Source organism: Physcomitrium patens, chromosome 2 (assembly GCF_059467195.1).
Source record: "Physcomitrium patens ecotype Gransden chromosome 2, ASM5946719v1, whole genome shotgun sequence".
Lineage (NCBI taxonomy): Eukaryota > Viridiplantae > Streptophyta > Bryopsida > Funariales > Funariaceae > Physcomitrium > Physcomitrium patens.
Genome location: NC_143411.1, coordinates 8226223 through 8250555, shown reverse-complemented (window position 1 = coordinate 8250555; position 24333 = coordinate 8226223).

Below are 24333 nucleotides of genomic sequence, written 5' to 3'. Positions count from 1 at the left end.
TCACTTATCGACCCAAAAAATAACAAGGTCTATCGAACGCTCTTTTTAGACGTTCTTATCTTGTATTAAAAGAAGGAGATACATCTTTTGATCAACAAAGATCAATTCTCTTGAAGCCCAAGCATTTTCATCTTCGAGCTATAAAATCAACATTAACTTTTGATTTATCATTTGTGAAGAAAATTTAATCAAGCATGTCCTTTGATCTTCTTATTCAAGATATCAAGGATACTTCCTCTAAGTCCCATGATACTTCCAAGTTTGAATTCAAGAATAATCTTTTATATTTCAAAGGATGCCTATATGTTCTAGAAGGTGAAGCTCGATTACGTGTTCTTCAAGCTCATTATGACTTTCCAGTAGTAGGACATTTTGGATACAATAAAACTTTAGAACTAATATCTAGGGATTTTTGGTGGCCGAAATGTGGAAGGCAGCCAAAGATTTTGTAAAAACTTGTGATGTTTGCTCAAGATCAAAAACTCCTTGTCATCGACCTTATGGACTTCTTCAGTTGTTATATATTCTAGAACAATCATGGTCTTCTGTTTCTATGGATTTCATCACGAATCTTCTAATCTCAGGTTCTTATAACTTTATATTCGTAATAGTAGATCGTTTTACCAAGATGACACATTTTGTATCATGTACAAAATCTATCACAGGTGAAGAAACAACTAAGCTTTTTATTGATAATATCTATTGCTATCATAGATTGCCAAAGAATATTATATCGGATAGAAGGACTTAATTTGTATCAAAATTCTAGAAAATCTTATTCAAGTTTTTAAAGGTGGATATAAAGCTTTCTTCAGCTTTTTATCCTCAAACCGATGGATAAAAAAAATGGATAAATCAAGTTCTGGAGCAGTATTTGAGATGTACCATCAACTATCATCAAGATGATTGGACAACTCTTTTACCATTGGTAGAGTTTGCATATAATAATTCGGTACATTCTTCCATTCAACAAACACTTTTCTTTGTCAATTATGGATATCATCCATGATTTGATACTTTTGACTTTTCAAAAGTTGATAATCTTACGGCGGAAGATTTAGTAAATTGCTTATCACAACTACATACAACAATGAAGATACAATTAAAGGCAGCCCAAGAGTGACAAAAGACCAACGTGGATGCCCATTGCAAAGAACAACAACAATATAATATAGGTGATAAGGTATGGTTACTTCATCGTAATATCAAGACTACTTGTTCTTGTGATAAATTAGATTATTGTAGGCTGAGACTTTTTTCTATTTGTAAAAAAATCAATCTTATTGCCTATCGATTATATCTATCGGAGTCTATGAAGATCCACCATGTATTTTACGTGTCTCTTCTAGAGCTATATAAGACAGTGAATAACTTGGAAAGAAGACAAATGCCACCTTCTCCTATAGAAGTAGATAATAACCAAGAGTTTGAGGTGGAAGAAGTCTTAGACTCAAGGTGGCACCGAAATAGGTTGAAATATCTTGTTCATTGGCATGGATATGATATTAGTGAATACACATGGGAGCCATCAAAGAATCTTGCAAATACAGCAAAGAAAGTTGAAGTCTTTCATCAACGACATCTATCAAAATCAAGATGAAGAATAGCAAAGTTTTGCTATAAAAAAAACAAGTTCAAAAGAAAATAACATTCTGCCTTCTATCTTTTATTGTAGCTTCTGTCTATTTGTGATGAGATGGAGTACCAACAATCAACAGATTCAATTCAAGAGCTTTTATTTGCAGACTTACCAGATGAGACATTACAATTGTTACAACCTTCAAGACAACAAAATCGAGATGAATATCCTTAAGAATGACATGTCTTTCCTCAAATAGATGGCGAGATGTAACGTGTTTGATATCATGGCCTTAGAAGAGACTCCTAATGTTTAGTGATTTTATTAGAGGTAAGAACAACTCCTGACGGTGTTCCAAATGTTTTATTTAAAAGAAGTTATGAAGGCCTCAACAATGACCAAATAACAAGGTGGTCCACTGGCCTTAGTATAGGACACTATAGATGGTTGAGTGGACCTATCAACCATCTTTGAATATAGCAAAGATCAGAGTATGTAGCAAATATAATTTATCGTATCTTAGACTTTCTCAACATATGAAGACCGCTCCTCGTGGAATTTGTTTCTAGAAGGAGGAATAATATCACAGACATATATATTTATGTCAATAGTTACTTATATGATTAAGTAGAAGTAAGTAAATATAGAATAATTTCATAAAGTCTTCTAGAGAAGCTTCTTAGATGTTTCATAGATGCTGTTTTGACTTTAGCTGTGTTTGTAGGTTAGAAAGTTGGCCAAAAAGCTAACCATGTATTGATAGCTTGTGGAACAAGTTATCTTTGTATAGTAGCTTGGAGAACAATCCAACTACATGGTGCATACATAGATAACTTGCCTTACAAGATAAGACAGTGGTTAGCAAAGTCAACACATGTTGAAGATCTTATAAGACATTGCGACGTAGGTCTTGGTTAAATAGTATATATGAAAGCAAGAGTGAAGCCTTCTTCACTCTTTTCAATGCCTTTGTAGTCTTAGTCTTGTTTCAATACTTTCTAGTCTTCTTATTTTTGGCAATAGCCATTCTACTTAATATTACATCAACTTTTAAAAGACTTTCTAGTTTTCTTCAGTGATAAAAGAATGTATTGAGAATTCTCTTTCTTCAAGATTCATGTCCTTAATAAGCTTCTAGGAAGCTTCTATAGAAGATATTATGAAATTAATCTACTTTTATCTAATTCTATGTATTATTATCACTTAGGTACCAATTACAGTAAGTATATGTCTGTGGCATTACCCCCCTTTCTAGAGACGAGTTCCATGAGGAGCGGTGATCACATATCGAAGAAGTCTAAGATGTGGCGAATTATATTTATCACATACTTTGATCTTTGTTCTCTTTGAAGATGATTGATAAAGTCCCATACCAGGGCGAAAAGACTACCCAATTATTTGATCGTTGTTGAGACCTTCATAACTTCCTTCAAATAAAATATTTGAAACACTGTCAAGAGTTGTTCCTACCTCTAGTAAAATCTCCAAACAATAGGAGTCCCTTTCAAGGTTCTGATACCAAACGCATTATATCTCGCCATCTATTTGAGGAAGAACATGTCGTTCTTGAGGAACTTCATCTTAATTGCATTATCTTGAAGGTTGTGACAATCGTAATGTCTTGTCTAGTAAGTCAGCAAATAAAGGCTCTAGAGTTGACTCCGCTAGTTGTTGGTTCTCCATCTCATCAATGTCACAACTACAAAGAAGCTACAAATAAGAATTGAAAGTAGAATGTTATCTTTCTTAGATCTTGTTTCTTTTATAAAGAAGGTTTTCATCTTGATTTTGATGGATGTCTCCACCATCTTTTTTGTATTTATAAGATTCTTTACTAGCTCCCATGTACATTCATTAATATCATATCTGCACTAATGGACAAGATATTCTAATTTATTTCAACGCTGCCTTGAATCTAGGACTTCTACTACTTCGAATACTTCATTATTGTCTACTTCTATAGGAGGAGGTGGAGCTTGTCTTTTTATTGGTATGTCCACTATCTTCTATGATTCAAGAAGAGACACGTAGAATATTAGATGGATTTTCATTGACTATGATGTCGTATTATGTGTTATTTTGCTCAGGAATGCATCGGGCACCTAGTTGTGGAAGATGAGATTGTATTCCACAAGTAGTCAAGAAATCCTAATAGATTTTGCCTCTATGAGAGGAATATAATCTGAATTTCAATTCAAAAGTACTTAAAATACTCTTCTTAGTAGTCTTAATTATACATAAATCTCAATTACCTTATTACTTTGATATTTAAGTAATTTAGATTTTTCTTGTAACCTCCAAACCTAATTAGTGAGCTTTAACAAGCTATAACATCCAATCCAACTTTGCACTTCATGTGGAAATTTTCATGCAATTTTTAATATAAGTCTTCTATATGTTGAAGAATTTTTAGTCCAATCCAACTTTAAAATTGTGAGAAAAATTTCAAAAATTGCATTGATGTCACTTGGTTGCCAACTTAAAAAGTGAAGGAGAAATCCCAGCAATATTTTCTTCCTTTTCAACTGTTAACTTTGTTTTAAAATTTGTGTGTAGCTTGATCTTTAAGTCTTTCAACACTATGCCAATTTTCACCTTAATCCGACTAATAGAGCTTCAGATATCATAGAAATCCTATCCAACCTCAAACTACTACCTTTTGAAACCCTCTTGTGCTAAAAACTAGATATCTCTATACTACACTATTAGATTATCACAATTTTTTTGCATACACTTAGTACACCTAATAATCCAAATAGTATCAAGTTTTCAACTGTAGATGTCACACTAATTACACAAACTAGTCAAAATTGCTAGCCCTAATTATATTATATAAAATAAAAATTACTAATATAAACCCTAACTTTAAATAATAATTGCTAAGTATTCTAGAATCCTCTCAAAATAATTCTTATGTCTTTGGAAAGAACTTCAATCTAGCTCTCAAATCCTAACCTTCGATCTTCAAATAAAATCCTAACTTGCCCTCGGCAATTATTTTAGTGACAAGAGGTTTGATTTTGACCCTGTCTCACAAATAGTCGACCCTTGGGTATCAATCTAACTTATCCTAAGGATTTTTTAGCCCAATTCTACCTTTAACTTGACCTTAGTATCAACTATATCAACCATTTATATCTTCTATCACGATTTTATTAATTTATGGTCTTTCTAAGGGAGTAGAAGAGTCTCTAAAACCTAGGAGGTAAAATTATTAACTAACCTTCAACCTACTAACTATTAAGATAAGAAAATAACTTAAGAGGCTTTGATAAAATCCATGTTAAGATATCTCAAATTATAATTGAACTAAGATAATTAGATATTAATTAGAAATTCAATTTTGATTATAATTTCACTATTTAGTCATATTACATCACAACTCCGGTAGGTGTAAATGATATGCAAGTGGATTGATTTGTACAGAAATAGAAAATGGTCCAAGCTTTTGATAGTCCAACTTGTCACAAAGATAATTAGTCTTGATATTGCGACAAAATAACTATATCTTGTTATCCATGTAAAATGATGGTTGTTTCTTTTGATAAACATCTGCATTGATCTTTGATTGTTGTTGAACTTCTTTTAATTGTGCATTCATTATTACATGTAGCTCTGACAAATGATTTGCCAAATCTTTTGCCATAGGATTATCAACTTTTGAAAAGTCAAAAGTATCAAATTGTGGATGATAACCATAATTGACAAAAAAAGATATTTGTTTTGTAGAAGAATGTATCGTATTATTATAAGCAAACTCTGCCAATGCCAAAAGAGTTATCCAATCATCTTGTTGGTAGTTGGTGGTACATCTTAAATACTGCTCCAAAACTTCATTAACATGCTATGTTTGTCCATCAGTTTGAGGATGTAATGCGGAAGATAGTTTTATATCCACTTTTAGAATCTTGAAAAGAGTCCGCCAAAATCTTGATACAAATTGAATTCTCCTATCTGATATAATATCCTTGGATAATCCATGATAGCGATAGATATTATCAAGAAAGAGCTTAGATGTTTCTTCACCCATGATAGATTTTGTACATAGTATAAAATGTGTCATCTTCGTAAAATGATCTACTATCACAAATATAAAATCATAAGAATTTGAAATTGGAAGATCCGTGATGAAATTCATAGAAATAGAAGACCATGGTTGTTTTAGAATAGATGATAGCTGAAGAAGTCCATAAGGTCAATGACGAGGAGTTTTTGATCTTGAACAAACATCACAAGATTGTATAAAATCTTTGATTACCTTTCTCATTTGGGCCACCAAAAAACCTTGGATATTAGTTCCAAATTTTTATTGTATCTAAAATATCATGCTGCTGGAAAGTCATGTCGAGCTTGAAGAACATGTAATCGAGCTTCATGCTCTAGAACATCTAGGTGTCCTTCAAAATATAGTAGATTATTCTTGAATTCAAACTTGGAAGTAATATGACACTTTGAAGGATTTTCTTTAATATCATGAATAAGAGGATCAAAAGACATACTTAACTGAACTTGCTTAATGAAAATTGAATCAACAGTTAGTGTTGATTTCATTGTTCAAAGATGAAGATATTATAGCTTCAAAAGAATTATCCATTGCTGATCAAAAGTAACATCTCTTTCCTTTGGTACAAGATAAGATCATCTAGAGAGTGCATCTAACAAACCTTGTTATTTTTCTAGTCGATAAGTGATCTTGAATTTGAATGTTGACAAAGACATACTCCAACAAGCTTGGCAACAATTCAAAACATGTGTTGACATAAAATATTCAAGATTCTTGTGATTCGTACATACGGTGATTGGACTAAGAACATCTTCTAAATAATAGCACCATTCTTGAAATGAATCCACAATTGTAAGAAGTTTTTTTTAATTGTGGATCTCGTAGTTGTTCTTAGCTGCTAATTTTTTTTTGGAATGAAAAGCTATTAGATGAAGTTTATCATCTATTCCTATTTGTGACAATACAAAATCCAAAGCAAAGTTTGATGCATCTATTTTCATAAAAAATAGATTAGAAAAATTGATGTGATACAAGATCGATACAGTAACAATGGTTGTCTTCAAAGCTTCAAATGCTACTTTCGCTTCTTGATTCCATTGAAGTTTGTCTTTACAAGTCAAACGTATAAGTGGAGATGCAACTTGAGAGAAGTCTTTGATGAAGATCCAATAGTAGTTGGTAAATCCCAAAAAACATTGGACATCTCTTACCGTTTTTAAGATCTTCTAATTATAATAGCTTGAACTTTCTTAGGATTGATCATAAGTCCATCATTTGAAATGATGCATCCTAAGAAGTGGACTTGAGTGGTGTAAAATACACACTTTTCTATCTTGGCATAGAATTCCACATCTCTTAGTTTTTGTAATACACGACGAACATAAAGTTCATGTTCATCTGTATTCTTAGAATAGATTTAGATGTCATCTAGGTAATAAATGATAAAATCATCTAAAAACTCCCAAAAGACATCATTCATTAGATGTTGGAATGTTATTAGTGTATTTGTAAGTTCAAAAGGCATGACATTGTATTCGAAATGTCCATACCTTGTTCAAAATGTAGTCTTCTATTTATCACCTTCTTTGATGCATACTTGATTGTATGTTTCTTGTAGATTTATTTTTGTATAGATCTTAGCTTGATTCAATTGATCAAGGAGTCAAGATATCAAAGATAGCGAGTACTTGTTTTTGATGGTGATTTTATTGAGTCCTTGATAATTGACACATATTTGCAATGATTCATCCTTTTTCTTCACAAATAAAATTGGAGCTCCTGTTGGAGATTTGGAATGGCGTATGAAGTTCTTGGCCAAATTTTCTTCAATATACTTCTTGAATTCAGCCAACTCATTTTGTGATAAATTGTAGATTGGTCCGAATGGCGGTTATGCTCTTTTTTGAAGGTCAATTGAGCAATCATAGGAACGATGTTCTGAAAGAGTATCCACATTCTTCTTCTCAAATACATCTTAAAAATCTTGATATTGGCTTGGAATGCTATTTGAAGTCTTTCCACCGTAGAAACATGTGCGGTATAAATGACACAAGATGATCTTTCTTTTGCAGCATGCAAGAAAGCTCTTGCATCTACAAATACAAGTTTAATTGTACTAGATTTATGACTTTCTACTTGATTAACTACGCTCTTAATTATACTTTCAGAAAAGTCAAGACTACGAGAAGTCTAATCTATTTTCGAACTATATTTTTCTAGCCATGATAAATCTAAAATGATTGGATTAGAGGGAGATCTAATGATATTAAATATTTCAAAGCTACTATAATTATTTGTTGTTACTTCTATAGGAAAGATTTTATGAGTAACATCTATTGAAGACAATGGACGACTATCTATGACTTTTACATGAATAAGTTTAGTTTTCTTTACTAAAAGTATGCTGTATCTTTTAGCAAATTCTTCATCTAAAAATCATATTGAGGCTCCTGAATCTAACAAGACACAAGATTTGTGATATTTAGGTCCTAAAATAACATTTATCATAAAACAAAGAGAGGATTTTGAGGAGAGAATAAGACCTTCACTAGGTGTTGTGCAAGGTTCTTGCCACACGGTCCCTATTATAGCTGGAAAAACTCATTTTCTGACATACTATCTTTTTTGATAGCCATACTCCTCATTTTATGGTTACGTCACTTTTTTGGGCAATATTGAGCAGTGTACTTAGATTCTCCACAATATAAGTACAATCCTTCCTGATGACAATGAATCTTTTCTTGCTCAATAAGAGATTTGAAACATACTGCATCAATTTACATATCCTCTACTTCAGAATGTATGTATTGAAAAAATGTTGGTGTTGCCATTGAATCAAAGTAATATTGAGATTTTCTTGTATAGTTCTCAGATCAAAATTCAAAAAGATAATTGTTGCACTTCACATCAAAGTCAATTGCTTGACTCAATGTTTGAGGATCAAGTAAGTTGAGCATTAATTTTTTTACCTTATATTGTAATTCATAGAAAAATTGGCTAACAAGTACAGCATCATGCTACTTGATATCAATTGCAAGTTATCAAAACTATGAAGCATACAATGTTATTGATCAATTGTCTTATCATAAAATATGTATTTTATAGGTTGCAACATGAATTGGATCATGTTTTCTATACATGGATCAAATCTTTGCCAAAAAAGCTTCCAAATTATTGAATATTGGATCTCATCATTCAAGAAAAGATAAAAACCATGATAATATTGAACCCAAAAGAAGCGTATTAATGAATCTAACTTGCATTCCTGGAGTTGGATAGCTTTGGGGTTGAAGTTCAATCACAAGTTGTACTTGATTGATAAATCCTCTAAACTTTGATCTAATAACATCTAACTTCTCGAGTAAGGTAATTCTTGGTTCTCTAATACTAGAGGGATGTTCCACCATATTAGAAGGGACATGATTTGGTGTAGATGTTGAAGCAGCTCCAATAATTTCTATATCTTCACTTCCTGCCAATCTTGTTGCTCCTTGTGGTGGTAAATTAAGTTAATACATCGCAAGCATTAACTCTCTCAATTGCTCTTGCATTTGTGCCATTGCATTCTTTATTTCAGTAAGTTTTGCTATGATAACACTTAGAAAAGAGAAGATGTCTAATATCACTCAAGACAAATAGAAGGGATGACTTGAGAACAAAGAAAATACTAAGAATAATATCAGTTTAGAAATGGGTAATCGGTAACTTCTAAAATGCTTATATCTTATCAAGAAAAAAGGATAATCCACTCTTAATCAAGATTAGACAAAGCTCTGATATTGTAAGTGCACTCTTCTCAATCTATTAAGGACAAGAATTTAATAAAAATAAATAAACAAGTGAGACTTTTTAAAAAAAAAGATGAAAAAATTAAAATAATTAAATATGCATATTAAGAAAGAAACTAGAATGGCTATTGCCAAAAGATAAGAAAACTAGAGACCCTTGAAACTAAACTAGAAGCAAGAAAGGAATTGACAAGAGTGAAGAAGGCTTCATTCTTGCTTCTATATATATTATCTATCTAAGAGCTACGTGGCGACATTCTATAGGACCTCCAAAAACGTATTGACTTTGCACAATATGTATCTTAACTTACAAGGCAAGTTTTCTATGTGGGCGTCACATAGTTAGCTTGTTCTATAAGCTACCAACATATGTGGCACGTGGTTAACTTGTTGACCAAGTTTTTAACCTATCAATCAAGTATAAACACATGTAAAGTCAAAGTAGCATCTATTAAGCTTCTAGGAAGCTTTTTTAGAAAATATTATGAAATTAATCTATTTTTATCTACTTCTACCTATTCATATTATCTAGGTAATAATTATAGTAAATATATGTCCATGATATTTTTTTGTATTTCTTTTATAACTTCTTTCAAATTTATTTTGGATTGATCAAAGTTCAATCAAGATTATTAAGGTTTATTAAAGGTTATTTAAGATTCTATTAGATTTTATAGGATTGTTCTTATATTCTTTTTTATCTTCTATAGTTAGGTACCTCATATATTTTTAAGCAAGAATATACATAACATGACATAAGTAATACAATTAGTTGGAAAGTTTTTATAGAGGCTCTTTCAGTTCATGTATATATTACTAAGAGTCAACGTGAAGCCTTGTTGGAAGAAATGAAATGAAAAAGATTTGATGATATAAAAGAAATAATTTTTTTAAAAAAACAAACTTGAAGAAAAAAATCTTAAGAGGCGGCTTTTGATAAAAATTACTAACAAAGGATATTTCAACAATATTAAGAAAAAAAAAAAAGGAGACAAAGAATAAAGATAAATCAATAGCTTATAAATTATTCTTTGATATTAAAGTAGCAACAAATTTAATGAAGGTCTTGAAAGAACATATACCAAATACTTAGGTGGAGTAGAAATTCAAAAAGATTTTAAGAATTGAAAAGAAAGAGTTTTATGATGTCATTATTGATAATATTAATAAGAAGAGATAATTAATGGATAAAGTTGGAATGAATTATGCTACTGATATAAAGATATACAAGAACGAAAAAGATATTGATAATAGTTTTAGCAATCAACAAATAAAAAGAATGATTTTAAGCAATAAGTATATTTTGAAGATTATAATAACAAGGAAATAGAAGCTTCAAGCTATTATATTTTAAAGCATTAAGCAAGAATATCTACAAAATTTTTGATAAAGGTGAGAGATATAAAAGAACCAATTATTTTAGTTAACCTTAATTCAAAAATAAATCTTATGTCTAAGGATCTTTATAAAAAGCAAAGGTATCTAATTGATATGGAGTATTGATGGATAATAGGAGCAATTAATAATACACAAGATAAATTATATGGAGCTTATCTATATATTAAAATTTAGATTAGAAATGTTACAATAGAATAACATCTCTTTATTTAAGATACAACATCTTATCTAATGATTATAGAACAATCATATATTATAGCAATACAGATAGAAATAAAAGTTTTTAATGATGATTTAGCTTGTGCAAAGATACGTAGCAAAGATAAAAAGAAAGAAATATAATTTCTAATTATACCATTTAATCATGAACAAAATCAAAATAGGTTGAGGAAAAAACCATTGCCAAGATTTATTGAAGAATTTAAAGATTTAAAAAAAATATTACTATAAAATGAGATTATGGAGACATAAAAGAGGATGTACTTTTGTAAGATGCATTTGATGCAAGTTTTATTGATATTTTGAAAATAAAAGTATTATCTTTAAGATAGTTAAAGATGTAAAATAAAAAAAAGAAAGAATATATAATATTTAAAAAAATCATATGGATGAGAAATATTAAAAGATGATGAGAGGATTTTAGATATTTATAAAAAAAAATAAAAAAATAAAAAAAATATTTTTTGGAATTAATCAAATTTATTGAATTAAGAGATGATGATAAAATTGTAGAAATTCATTCAAAAGAGGTTTATTCTAAACTTGAATCTTTTCAATCACTAGAAGTTATTGTAAAGATAAAATATATAACAAAAGTCAAGAAGGTAAAACATGTTGTCCGACCTTTATTACAAGAGTGTATAGAATAAATAGAAGAATCATCAAACAATAAGTTTAAGAGATCCAAAGAATATTAGACATCATTTTATAAAAGATACGTTTGAAGAATTAAAGATTAGATGTGATAGTTCTTTATTAAAATTTTTTTTTGAATATTTTGAAGAAATTCTTGTAAAAATAAGATAAATCATTTGTCTTTAGACCTCATGAAATAGGATGTGTAGATCCTAATATTGTTGCTTATGTAGTTATCTTTATAATACCACATGTGCCTTAGAACTTAAGGCCAATTTTTGTACTAAGGGCACACTTGCCTAAATTATTAGAATTATTAAAAGAAAAGATATAAATAAAGATTTTAAAGCCTTTTTTGCTTCATATTCTAGTCATTGGTTTATAGTACTTAAGAAAAATAGATTATTATATTTTATTGAAGATATGCAATAGATAAATATAATAATTATTAAGAATGCAAGTATAAGATCTTTAATAGATGATTTTATTAAAGTATTTGCAAGAACAATAATTTATTCAATAAATGATTTATATTTGGACTATGATCAATGTCAACTTATACATAGAAATAGAGATCTAATAAAGATAAAAATACTACTTGGATTACTTAAAATGTGTACTTTTCTATAAGATGCTACAAACTCAGTTGCATATATGATGAATGGGATGAACAAGGTATTAAGAGACTTTATTTTTGAAAAAACTATATTTTTTTAAGATGATGTTTCTATCAAAGGATGTAAAGAAGGAAAAAAAGATGAGACTTTAGATGAAAGGAGGTGTTGTAAATATGTTGATGATATATAAGATTGTAAAAAGATTTTATCTCAACTTGAAGAAGTTTACTTTATACTTTTGAGAGAAAAATCTATATTTGGAGTAAAAAAGTTATTATTATTGAGAATTTTCCTAAATTTTATGAAAAAAAAACCAAATCCAAGCAAAGTTGATGCAATTGGAAGAATGAAGGATATATGAGATTCTTTAACAGAAGTATTCAGATTTTTAGGAGCTTATATATTTTATTGTATATGAATTCTTCATTATACTCATATAAAAAATCTATTATATGAATTATTATATAAAAATAATTGATTTAAATAGAAATAAAGTATATTAAAATAATATAAAGCTAAAAGTGTTATTATTAACATCTTTAATTTTAAGAAGAATTGATTATGAGTATAATAAACAAGTAATATTTACTATAGATACTAGTTTATTGCTATTGGGTGGATTTTGGATTAAGATGATTCAAGTAGAAATAAATTTTCAATTTGATTTGGAGCTTAACTTTTAAGAATTCATCAACATAAATATTTGCAAATCAAAAGAGAACAATAAGAGATTATTTTGGCTATGAAAGCTACAAAAGATTATTTGATTGATGTAATGGTAGTGATTGAAATAGATTGCTTGCCATTACTTGAAATGATTACTAATTTTTCAATACTAGATATTGCAATGCTAAAATGAATCATTTATATCAAATCATTAAATCCAAAATTTAAACATGTTGCTAGAAAGAACAATTTCTTATTTAGTCAAGGTACTCAAATAATAATCAATTTTCTTGAGCACAATATAAAACAAAGATGAGATGGTTGAAGACATTGATGATCAAGGATCGAAATAGTATCAAATCTTAGTAAAAAAAATTAGTTATTTTTTGAAGAGTTTTATGAAGGAGAATTATTAGATATTGATTATTATGTGAATACCTTGACTAAATAAGAAAATTGGTCTATAAAAAAAATAAAATACATATGAATTTTTGCTTCAAAAAAGATTTTTATGGAAGAAACCAAGAAAAGAATTAAGATGCTACAATGAATAACATGTAATAAAAAAACAACAAAAATTATAAAAAGAATTTTATGATAGTTTATGGACTTGACATAGGAGAATTTGTGATACTTTTGCTAAAATTAAAAAATAATATTGGTAGAAAAATATGTATCAAGATGTACTTTTATTTGTAGAATCATGTGAAATTTGTCAAACATATTCAAATATATGACATAAAAATAGTTCACAATCAATATATCTTTTGGCTGTTCATTTTAAATGGATTATTGATTTGATTATTATGCCAATTGGATTATTGCTTTTCAAAATTTGATCTTAGCTTTTCAAAATTTATCAAATCAAGTAGTAGGTAGAGCATTGAGAATAAAGTTTATAAAAAGAATTTATAAATTTTTGCTTGAAGATGTTATTTGCCACTATAGATGTATAAGAAAAATCATTAGAGATTATAGAGAATTAAATGCACAAAAGCTTATGATTTTTTTGAAAGATGTGAGATTAAATTATCATTGACTATGGATTATAATCTTGAAAGAAATAAAAAAAGTGAATTTTTTTATCCACCAATTATAAAAGCATTAACTAAAGCTTATAATAAGAAGATAGGAAATGGCCTTGACTTTTGTCATTTGCATTTTAGGCTTATCAAATAATTCATAGTTCTGTAATAGGATATATGCCTATTGAGTTCATGACATATCAAAAACCTATTATGCCAATTGAAGAAAAAATATCCTCTTAGAGTATGCTATTGTAGAAATATGAATTGACAAAAGAGGAACTTTTAGCTATTAGAACTTAACAACTTGAAGAAAGATCAAAAGATGTGCAAATAACATTAAAAGGTTCAAAAGGTTAAATTTATAAAATAAGGCATGGTTTGATAGACAACATTGATTGAGACCTAAAGCAATTGAAGTAAGTAATTGGATTTTGGTCTATAATAATAGCTACGATAATCAATATAGTATTTTAAAAAAAATAAATTTAAACAATGGTTTGGATCATATGTGATAATAACTATTCATGATAATGTGACTTATCCATTATGAGAGTTAGATGGAATAAGGTTCAAAATATCAATTGTGAAGAAGCAAGTGAAGATATTCAAACAAAGACAAATGGAAATAAATATAAAAGACCTTATTGAAGACATAAAACTTTCAAGACAAGAACATGATTTTGACTTGGATATCAAAAATGATGAAGAAGAATTCGATGAAGACATGGAGAGCTTACTTTGAATCAAATAAGATTGGATTATTTGGTACATACTAGAAGATGCATAGATTTATAAGGGATGGATGTCATATAATAATACAATTATATGGTGGAAAATAAAAATATGGATATTATTATAAAAGTTTTTAATAGAAAGATGTAATAAAAAAAACAATAATAATAAATAGAAAGGTATTAAAAGATTTAGTTTTAATATTTTTTTTATAGTAGGGACTTCTGTTTATTTTGTAGAAGCATAAATAAGCCAAATCAAGATAAATAAAATAAGAATTTAATACAAGCATATTAAAAAAAAAATAATCATAGATTAAATTAAAACTTATCTCAAATTATCAAAAAACTAATATCTAAAGAGGACAAATTATCAACCTAAGTTGCAATCACATCCTAAGGTACAAAATTTCATATCATCAATGACTCTAGGATTCTTTTACAAATTGAAGAATAGAATTTGAAAGAAAACTTAAAGAATTTTTTCTGAATATTAGTTTCATATCATTTAGATTAATATTGTGATTTTGAAGGATTTTCAAAACTAATAATGTACTTGGTGGATTTGGATTTTCAAAAAAAAAAAAATTACATATTTCAAAATTTTATGAGTTTTATAGTGTGATAATGGATAAAAACATAAATTATTGTTGTGTTTGGTGTAAATATGTATAAAATATTTGAGATCAATTAAGTAATTAGATTGAAGTATATGAAGGTTTTTGTGGATTATAGTCTTGAATAATTGAAATTTAAGATCAGTGAAAGATTTTGCAATCCAAAAATATTTATTAATTTAATTAAAATAAAATTTAGTAAAATCAATTTAGACTAGAATATCTATACAAAATCCAAATTATAGAGCAATTGAATGATTCAACAAGAAGAAATATGTATTGAAAGATTAATATTCAAGTCAAAGAAGGAAGGTGCCAACAACCAAGAAGTTTGAAGAGCTTTTTTTACTATTTGGTATGTGTTATCTTCAATTTTTTTGTCCTTCTTATTAACTTAGTTTTTTCATGGTATACAAACTTTGAATCAAAATCAATGATTTAATTATTAGTTATTGAATTTTTAATCTATTATAGGATTATTAAAAGTTTTATTTAAGATTTAGAATTTGATTATTGATAGATTAGGATTGATTTAAGAATCTAAGATTTGGTTAGGATTTATTTAGAATTTAGTTAAGATTTAGGATTTTGTTTAGATTTGATTAGGATTTGACTAAGATTTGACTAGAATTTTATTAGAATTGATTAAAATTTGACTAAGATTTTATTAGAATTTGTTTAGATTTTGATTAGAATTTCAATAGGATTTTATTAGAGTTGATCTAGGATTTAGGATTTCATTAGAGTTTTATTAGAATTCAACCTAAGATTTTATTAGAATTAGTCTAGGATTTAGGATTTCAGTAGAGTTTTATTAGAATTCAACCTAGGATTTAATTAAGGTTCATTAAGATTTCAATTAGAGTTTTAATTGAGGTTTGATTTAAAATTTGATTAAGGTTCAATAAGATTCAATTAAGATTTTAATTAGAGTTTGATCTTGGATTTATTTAGGATTTATTTAATATTTATATTTTTTATATTTCTTTAGGATTCTTTATTATGCTTTTAAAAATTATTATTTCTAAAATTTCTTTAAGATTATTATTATTTCTTTAATGGTTTATATTTATATTTCTTTAAGATTTTTTGTTATTTTTCTTTGGAATTAATTTAGGAATACTTTGTGTTTTCTTTGTAACTTCTTTTAAATTTATTTTGAATTGATTTAAGTTTTATTAGGATTATTAAAGTTTATTTAAAGTTTATTTAAGATTTTATTAGACTTCATAGAATTGTTTTTACATTTTTACTTATCTTCTACATTTAGGTGTCTAATATATTCTCAAGCAAAAACACACATATATGACATCAAAAAAAATAAATTTGTCTAATTACAATAAAAACCATGTGGCCGGAACCTTGTACAATACCTTATGATGGTTCTAATTTCTCTTCAAAATCTTTTCTTTGTTTTAAAATAGATATTAATTTAAGATCTAATCATTACCAAGCCTTTGCCTTATTAGATTTGGAAGCTTTAGTTTGTTTCTTAGATAAAAAATTTGTTAAAAATATAATATACTTTAAATTAGAAAAAAAAACTAAATTTATTTAATGTGAGCTAAAATAAACCTGTATTACTTAGAAGTTTATTCTAGTTCACAACATGTGAATTAACTATATAAATTACAAATGTTATGACTCTTATTTATTCTACAATTAAATAATCCTTAAATCTTCTTTAAACACCACATTGTTAAACAAACTTCTACCAATAATTCTCACTTACAATAATAATCTACTCACCATATGCATGCTTAAGAAGTTTTGTTTCTTAATTCTTAATTAGTTAACCTAATCTAATTTAATTAATTACTAAATAATTTTATTTTATTTTATTTATTTTATTAATTTTCATCTATCAATACAAAAATTTATCCAAGTATAATTTATCATCTTTGAATGACTTTTCATCCATAAATAAGTTTTCATCTACTCATAATCCTAATTCATCCATTCAAAACCTAATTCAACCCGATTGATCTTGCCTACTTTCCGAAATTGAGTTGAATGTTGGATCTCAACCACTAAGTCGATGGCAGTCTGAAGTCAGTCCACCACAGCTCTAATGACTAGCTTCAGATCAGGATGCTAAGATCGCACAAAGAGGTTGAAGGGTCCGCTGGCTGATCACCAGTTGATGGTAGATTTCGAAGCCCTGAAGAAGAACAATGGCTGCCAGCAAAGGTTGATCCAACACCACAACAATCCCTACCGCTTGCGGAAGTTTTCTTCCTCTTCTTCTTCTGCAGCAAGGCCTCCACTCACTTGAAGTGTCAATAGGATCAGAACTAACCACGCAACCCAATTCAAATTTCTACCATCGTGTCAACCTGGATCCGCTACCAGAACTGCCACTGTTCAAATGTTGAATCAGAATATCACCACCGAATATTTCTTGCCTCTTTTGCAATGAAGCCACTTTTTGCCTCTCTAACTGAGTTGGCGAGCTTAAACGCCGATCGCTTAGTGTAATGGATATAATAATTCAATGAGTACTAACAATTCCTGGTTGAGAGGGACGAAGGGTTTCGAACTCAATCATCACCTATACATTAGTGGATGAGAACTCAATAGATTAGTTAGATTTTTTTTATTTTTATTTTTTTCCTGCACCTACTCGCTATTTCAATTGATCATTCAATGGTGCATGATTGAATTGGTTCCACAATGACAATTACTAGTAGATCTAAAAGCTGATCTAAATTTGTGAAGTGAGTCAATGGCAGAGGGCAAGAGGAGGATGATAGCCACTGGTCAAAGAGGGAAGCCAGACAGCAATCTGGACGATGCAGCCGCTATTAAAAACAGTAAGAACCACACGACTCGGTCGATATCGTTGAGGCAGAACAACAATAAAACCAACGTCATTAGCACACTAACACGCTAATTACAGAGCTTCGCTCACTACAACTTGTTGATGACCACAGCACTTGAAGCCACGCTCCACTGCCCGCAGCACCTCAGCCAAAATAGAACCAAAGTAGGGATTGAACTTGGAGTGCCTCTACTACTCCTCCGCACTACTACAATATCCTCCGCCACTGGACTGTGTCGCAGCTCTTCTCCCTCACCGAAGGAGAAAAGCAGACAAAACCTGATCTTCTATGCAGCACCACTGCAGCCACTAACCCAAAAAAACGATGATAATAGGCACTCCAGCAGCCACTCCAAAGGCAATGTTGCCAACACCCACGCTCGGAGCACCTTTGCTTAGGAACCCTCTGAACCTATGATAAAGATAAATGCTCTCAAGTTTTATTGCAGATCGAGCTCTCAAGTTGATCAACAAGCTGATGTGTCGCAGCGCTTTAATGGCACCTTGCAATCCCCCATAGAAGACAAATCCAGAGGGTACTGCTGAACCGCAGCCATCTCACAGAAAAATTGAAAAAAAACTGAGCAAAACTATGCCAAACGGCCAACTTTCTCGAACTCCACACACCCTGGCGCTTTTGAAGATGCCGGCGGCCCAACGACACCAGCTGCAACTAATCCCGCTGCTCAACTTCCGATAAAATCCTACTCAGACAGGAAATCGGAGAAGGAACGGTTGCGCCGTTTGCTAGATTTGGGACTCCACCGAATACAGGGAAGAGTAGAGGAGAGAGATTGATCACTAATCAGCCCTGAACTTCCGCAACATCTTGGCCACACCGAACTCCACACAACACATACCGTCGAAAAAAATTCAAAGGCAAACTCCGTCTCGATCGGAGCTAGGATCTAAAAAAACAAAAAAAACAAGAGAGAGAGGGCGAAGCAGTGTTGCACCGCAATGCTCCAACCGAACAAGAACAAAACAGGATGAGGGAAAATACTACACCACAGTACCTCCACCACGTGAAGGAACCAGAAAAAAAATTCAGAGTGCCCGGAGGTCGTGAGGATGTAATAGAAAGAAGTAGAAAAAGCAGAAAAAGAATAGTTACATATCTGCCATTGGTAATCTTTTTTTTTTTTTTTTTTTTTCTTTTCCTAAAAATTCTACTATTATCTCCCAAAACCTATGAATTTTGCTACTAATGGTCATAGTAGCTTTGTAATATTTAATATTATTAGATTTCTTTTTTATTCAATTTTTTAAAATTTATTATGGCTAAAAAATTATAATATTTAAATAGATTGGATTTCTTGTAGTTTTAATTTTTTTAAGAATATAACTAAGAATATTATTAATTAAGTAAAGAATTATAAGTCTAATACATCCAAATTCGTATTTATATATATAGAAAATTTCTTGTATGCTCCAAAAGAAAGATTATCTTGTGTTATTTATGCCGCACTTATTTCTAAAAATAAAAAGACTTCAAGTAGCACTCTAAGGCAATATTGAGATTATCAAGATATTTTTGAGAAGAAAAATGCATATATATTCTATTAAAGCATTACTCCTAAGATTTCTCAATTGATCTTCAAGAATGCATTCAACCATTTGGACTAATTTATAGTTTATTGCAAGATGAGTTGGCTAAGTTTTAGGAATATATTTATAAAAATCTAGCCAAGAATTTCATACGTCATTTAAAATTCTTAATATCAACTCCTATCTTGTTTGTTAAAAAATGATGGACCATTGTAGATGTGAGTAGATTATTGATAATTTAATAAGATAATTATTAAAAATAAGTATATCATTGATATCTAAATTTATTAATAAATTGAATTATACTAACATCTATATAAAAAAAGATCTATGAAGAGCATATAATTTAGAATGCATAAAAAAAAGATATATAAAAGATTATATTTTAAACTAAGTATGGATAATTTGAATACAATATAATGTCTTTTGGACTCACGTATGCACCAACAACTTTTCAACATCCAATGAATGATGTCTCTTAAGAGTTTTTAGATAATTTTATTATCTATTATTTGGATGACATCTTAATCTACTCTAAGAATACAAATAAGCATGAACTTCATATTTGTTACGTATTACAAAAATTTAAAGGTACAAGAATATATGAAAAGATAAAAAAATATATATATTTCATACTACTTAAATTAATTATTTATGATACATCATTTCAAATGACAGCCTTATAATGGATCTTAAGAACATCAAGATTATTTTAAATCAAAAGGTATTAAAAACAATAAAAAATGTGGAATTTTTGGAAGATTTGTCCATTACTAGTAGATCTTCATCTAAACCTTTTTTCAAGTTATAATTCCACTTATACATTTTATATGAAAAAATAAACTTAAATGGAATAAAGAAATCAGAGTATTTTTTGAAGTCTTAAAGATAACATTTATTTTTGTACTAATCTTGTATTGTACCAACTTTTCCAAGGCATCCTTTGAGCAAATAAATACATCAAACTTTCTCATATGTGTGGTATTGTCACAAAAAGGAGAAGATGACAAATTGCACTTGATAGATTTTTATTCTAGAAAATTTTTAATAGCTGAAATTAATTATAAGATCCATAACAAAGAACTTCTTACAATCATGGATTCATTTCAAGAATGGCATTATTATCTAAATGAATCTTTTAATCTAATCATCATATATACACATGACAAGAACCTTGAATATTTTATAGTAGTATATGTATCACGGATATACTCATGTAAGTTAGTAATTACATATATAAATAAATAGAAGTAAATAAAAGTAGGTAAAAGTAAGTTAATTCTATAGTATTTGGTATGAAAGCTTTTTAGAAGTTTCATAGATACTACTTTGACTTTATAGGTATCTTTAATTGTCTTTTTGGATTAGAAACATGGTCAACAAGTTGGCCATGTGCCACATACATTGTTAGCTTGAAGACCAAGCTAACAATGTGGCCCACACGTAGAAAAACTTGCCTTGTAAGTCAAGGCATGTGTCCTAAAAAGTCAACACTTATTCGAGGTCCTATAGAACGTTGCCACGTAGCCTCTAATTAAATAGTATATATAGAGACAAGATTGAAGCCTTCTTCACTCTTGTCAACTCTTTTCTTGCTTCTAGTCTAGTTTCAAGGGTCTTTAGTTTTCTTGTCTTTTAGCAATAGCCATTCCAGTTTCTCTTTCAATATACATACTTCTTTATTTATATTTTGTTACCTTTCTTTGAGTGAAGGCTCACTTGTCTGAATTGCTTTTTTATCAAGTTCTTGTCCTTGACAAATTGACAAGAGTATACCTATAATATCAGAGCTTTGTCTAATCTTGATTAAGAGTGGATTATCTTTTTTTCTTGATAAGATATAAGCATATTAGAAGTTGCACATTATCCTCTTCTAAACTGATATTGTCCTTAGTATTTACTTTGTTCTCAAGTCCTCTCTTTTATTTGTCTTGAGTGATGTTAGACATCTTCTCTTTTCTAAGTGTTATCATAGGAGAACTTACTGAAATGAAGAGTGCAATGACACAAATGCAAGAGCAATTGAGAGAATTAATGCTTGCAATGCATCAACTCAATTTACTACCACAAGGAGCAACAAGATTGGCAGGAAGTGAAGATATAGAAATGATTGGAGCTGCTTCAATATTTGCACTAAATCATATCCTTTCTCTTATAGTAGAATGTCCTTCTAATATTAGAGAATCAAGAATTGTCCTACTCGAAAAGTTTGGTGGCACCAAATCCAAGTTTTGAGGATTTATCAATCAAGTGCAACTTGTGATTGAACTTCAATCCCAAAGCTATCCAACTCCAGGAATGCAAGTTAGATTTATTGATATACTTCTTTTAGGTTCAGTATTATTGTGGTTTTTATCTTTTCTTGAATGATGAGATCCAATATTAGATAATCTAGAGGCTTTTTTGATAAATTTTTGATCCATGTATGGTGAACATGATGCAATTCGTGTTGCAACCAATAAGATCCGTATTTTACGACAAGGCAATCGATTAGTAATATTTTATGCTTCACAATTTTGACAAATTGTAACTGATATTAAGTGGGATGATAATGCACTTATTAGCCAATTTTTCTACGGATTACAATATGAGGTAAAAAAATTAATGCTCAACTTACCTGATCCTCAAACATTGAGTCAAACAATTGACTTTGTTGTGAAGTGCGACAATTGACTTTGTTGTGAAGTGCGACAATCACCTTTTTGAATTTCGATTTGAGAACTATACAAGTGGACCTCAACGTTACTATAATTCAATGGCAATACCACACCTCTTCAATACATACATTCAAAAGTAGAGGATATGCAAATTGATGCAATACGTTTCAAACTTCTTACTAAGCAAGAAAAGACTCCTCGTCATTAAGAAGGATTATATTTATATTGTGGAGAACCAAAACACACTGCTCAATATATTCCAAAGAAACAACGTTGTCGTATTACGTGCTTTCCTGCTCGAGAACGTGCCGGGCGTCTAGCTGTAGAAGGTAGTATGGAGATTCGCCGATAGTCAAGCAGTCTATCAGTTTTTGACTGCTGGAATATAAACGACTGCAACAATGTATCGTAAATCTATACGGATGCTCTTCGACTGCTTGTCGAAGTCTTTTTTTTTTTTTTGCCCCAGCCGATAGGTCTCTAGACGTTACAGAGAACCCCAAACAACCCAAACTGTTAATCTTCAATATCCCTTTGTACTTACGATCTTGTATCCACTGACTGTCCTGTTAGATTAACCCAATAAATTTTATTCACTCCGCATACTCAATCCTATAGACACCCCTTTAATCCTTCAATCACAGACGTGACTCGATTTTACAAAACAGTCAAGAGTATTCAAACCCACTTCATTTAAAAATCCCGATTCACCATTACAACACTGACTTCAGCAGCGATTGCCTCAGTCTTCCCAAAAACTCTATGAAGAAGAAAAATCCAAATTCTATGTCTTTCCTTCCCCGACCCGAAGCATGAAGCTCCTCTCTCTAATTCTCTTGATCTTCAAAAACCTCCAATGAAAACCGAACTGGTAACCTTACAAAAGCTTGAAAACTAGCTCCCCCCCCCGATTCCCCTCTAATCTTATCCTCTGAATTTCTTCAATCTTCCGTCTTAGATCCGGAATTGGCTCCCACCTCAAGCTTGGATCCGAAATTGGCTCTCGCCATCAAGCTTTCTCCTCTGTTTTTACCTTTAAGAAATCCATTTACTGAAAACAACGTTCTTTGAAACGGTACAAAGAACAGGACAGCCTGAAATAGAATCGAACCCCGTAATCGGGACCACATTGAGTCGCCCGACCAATTCAGGTCCTATATTGGGAAAGATGCCTGTAGTAACCTGGATGTTTCCGTAATTGGGTCAAATTGGTCCTCGCGTCAGATTGGCTAAGACCCGTAGTAAGACCTGGATTTCCCGTAATTAGACTACATTGGGTTGACCGGCCAATTCAGGTCTCATATTGGATAAGAGGACCCGGATTGGATTATCGAAATTGGATCCAATTGGCTCCTCGAACCCGTCGTGTAAATTGGTCCTTCTCTTCCTGCTGACTCCCGTTATTGGAATCGAACGGAGCATTTCAGTATGCCCCGGCTGACTATAACGGAGTGACTAAACCTGACCACTTAGTATTTGTACTGGAGTTGGTCGATGCTCCCAATATTCGAGGTAACTGAATATTAATAAAATTCCCCTTTCTTTTTATTTTCACTGTATACTCGTGTTACAACATGACATCCACCCCCTCTGAACCTGTGCATCCTCCGGTATGCACCAATTTACCCAATTGCTGTTTGATTCAGAATATATCCCCTACGTCTTTGTCCAGTTCGTCTTCGTCACCTTCATTATCCATATCACTTTCATCTTCTTACTGCGGAATCTCTGTACCTTCATTAAGGTCTTCCATATTCATCTCTGCGTGTCTTCGTTTAAATATTTTTACTCGCTTCCCTGCAATTGGTATTTTCAATTTTGTACCATCTAACTCCCGTAATGAGTAAGTCGCATTATCATGAACAGTTGTTACAACATATGGTCCAAACCAACGTTTTGAAAATTTCCGCAAGGTACTATGTTGATTATCCAGACTATTGTCATAAACAAGTACCCAGTCACCTTCCTCGATTGCTTTTGGTCTCAATCGATGTTGCTTATCGAATCGCGCCTTGTTTTGTAACC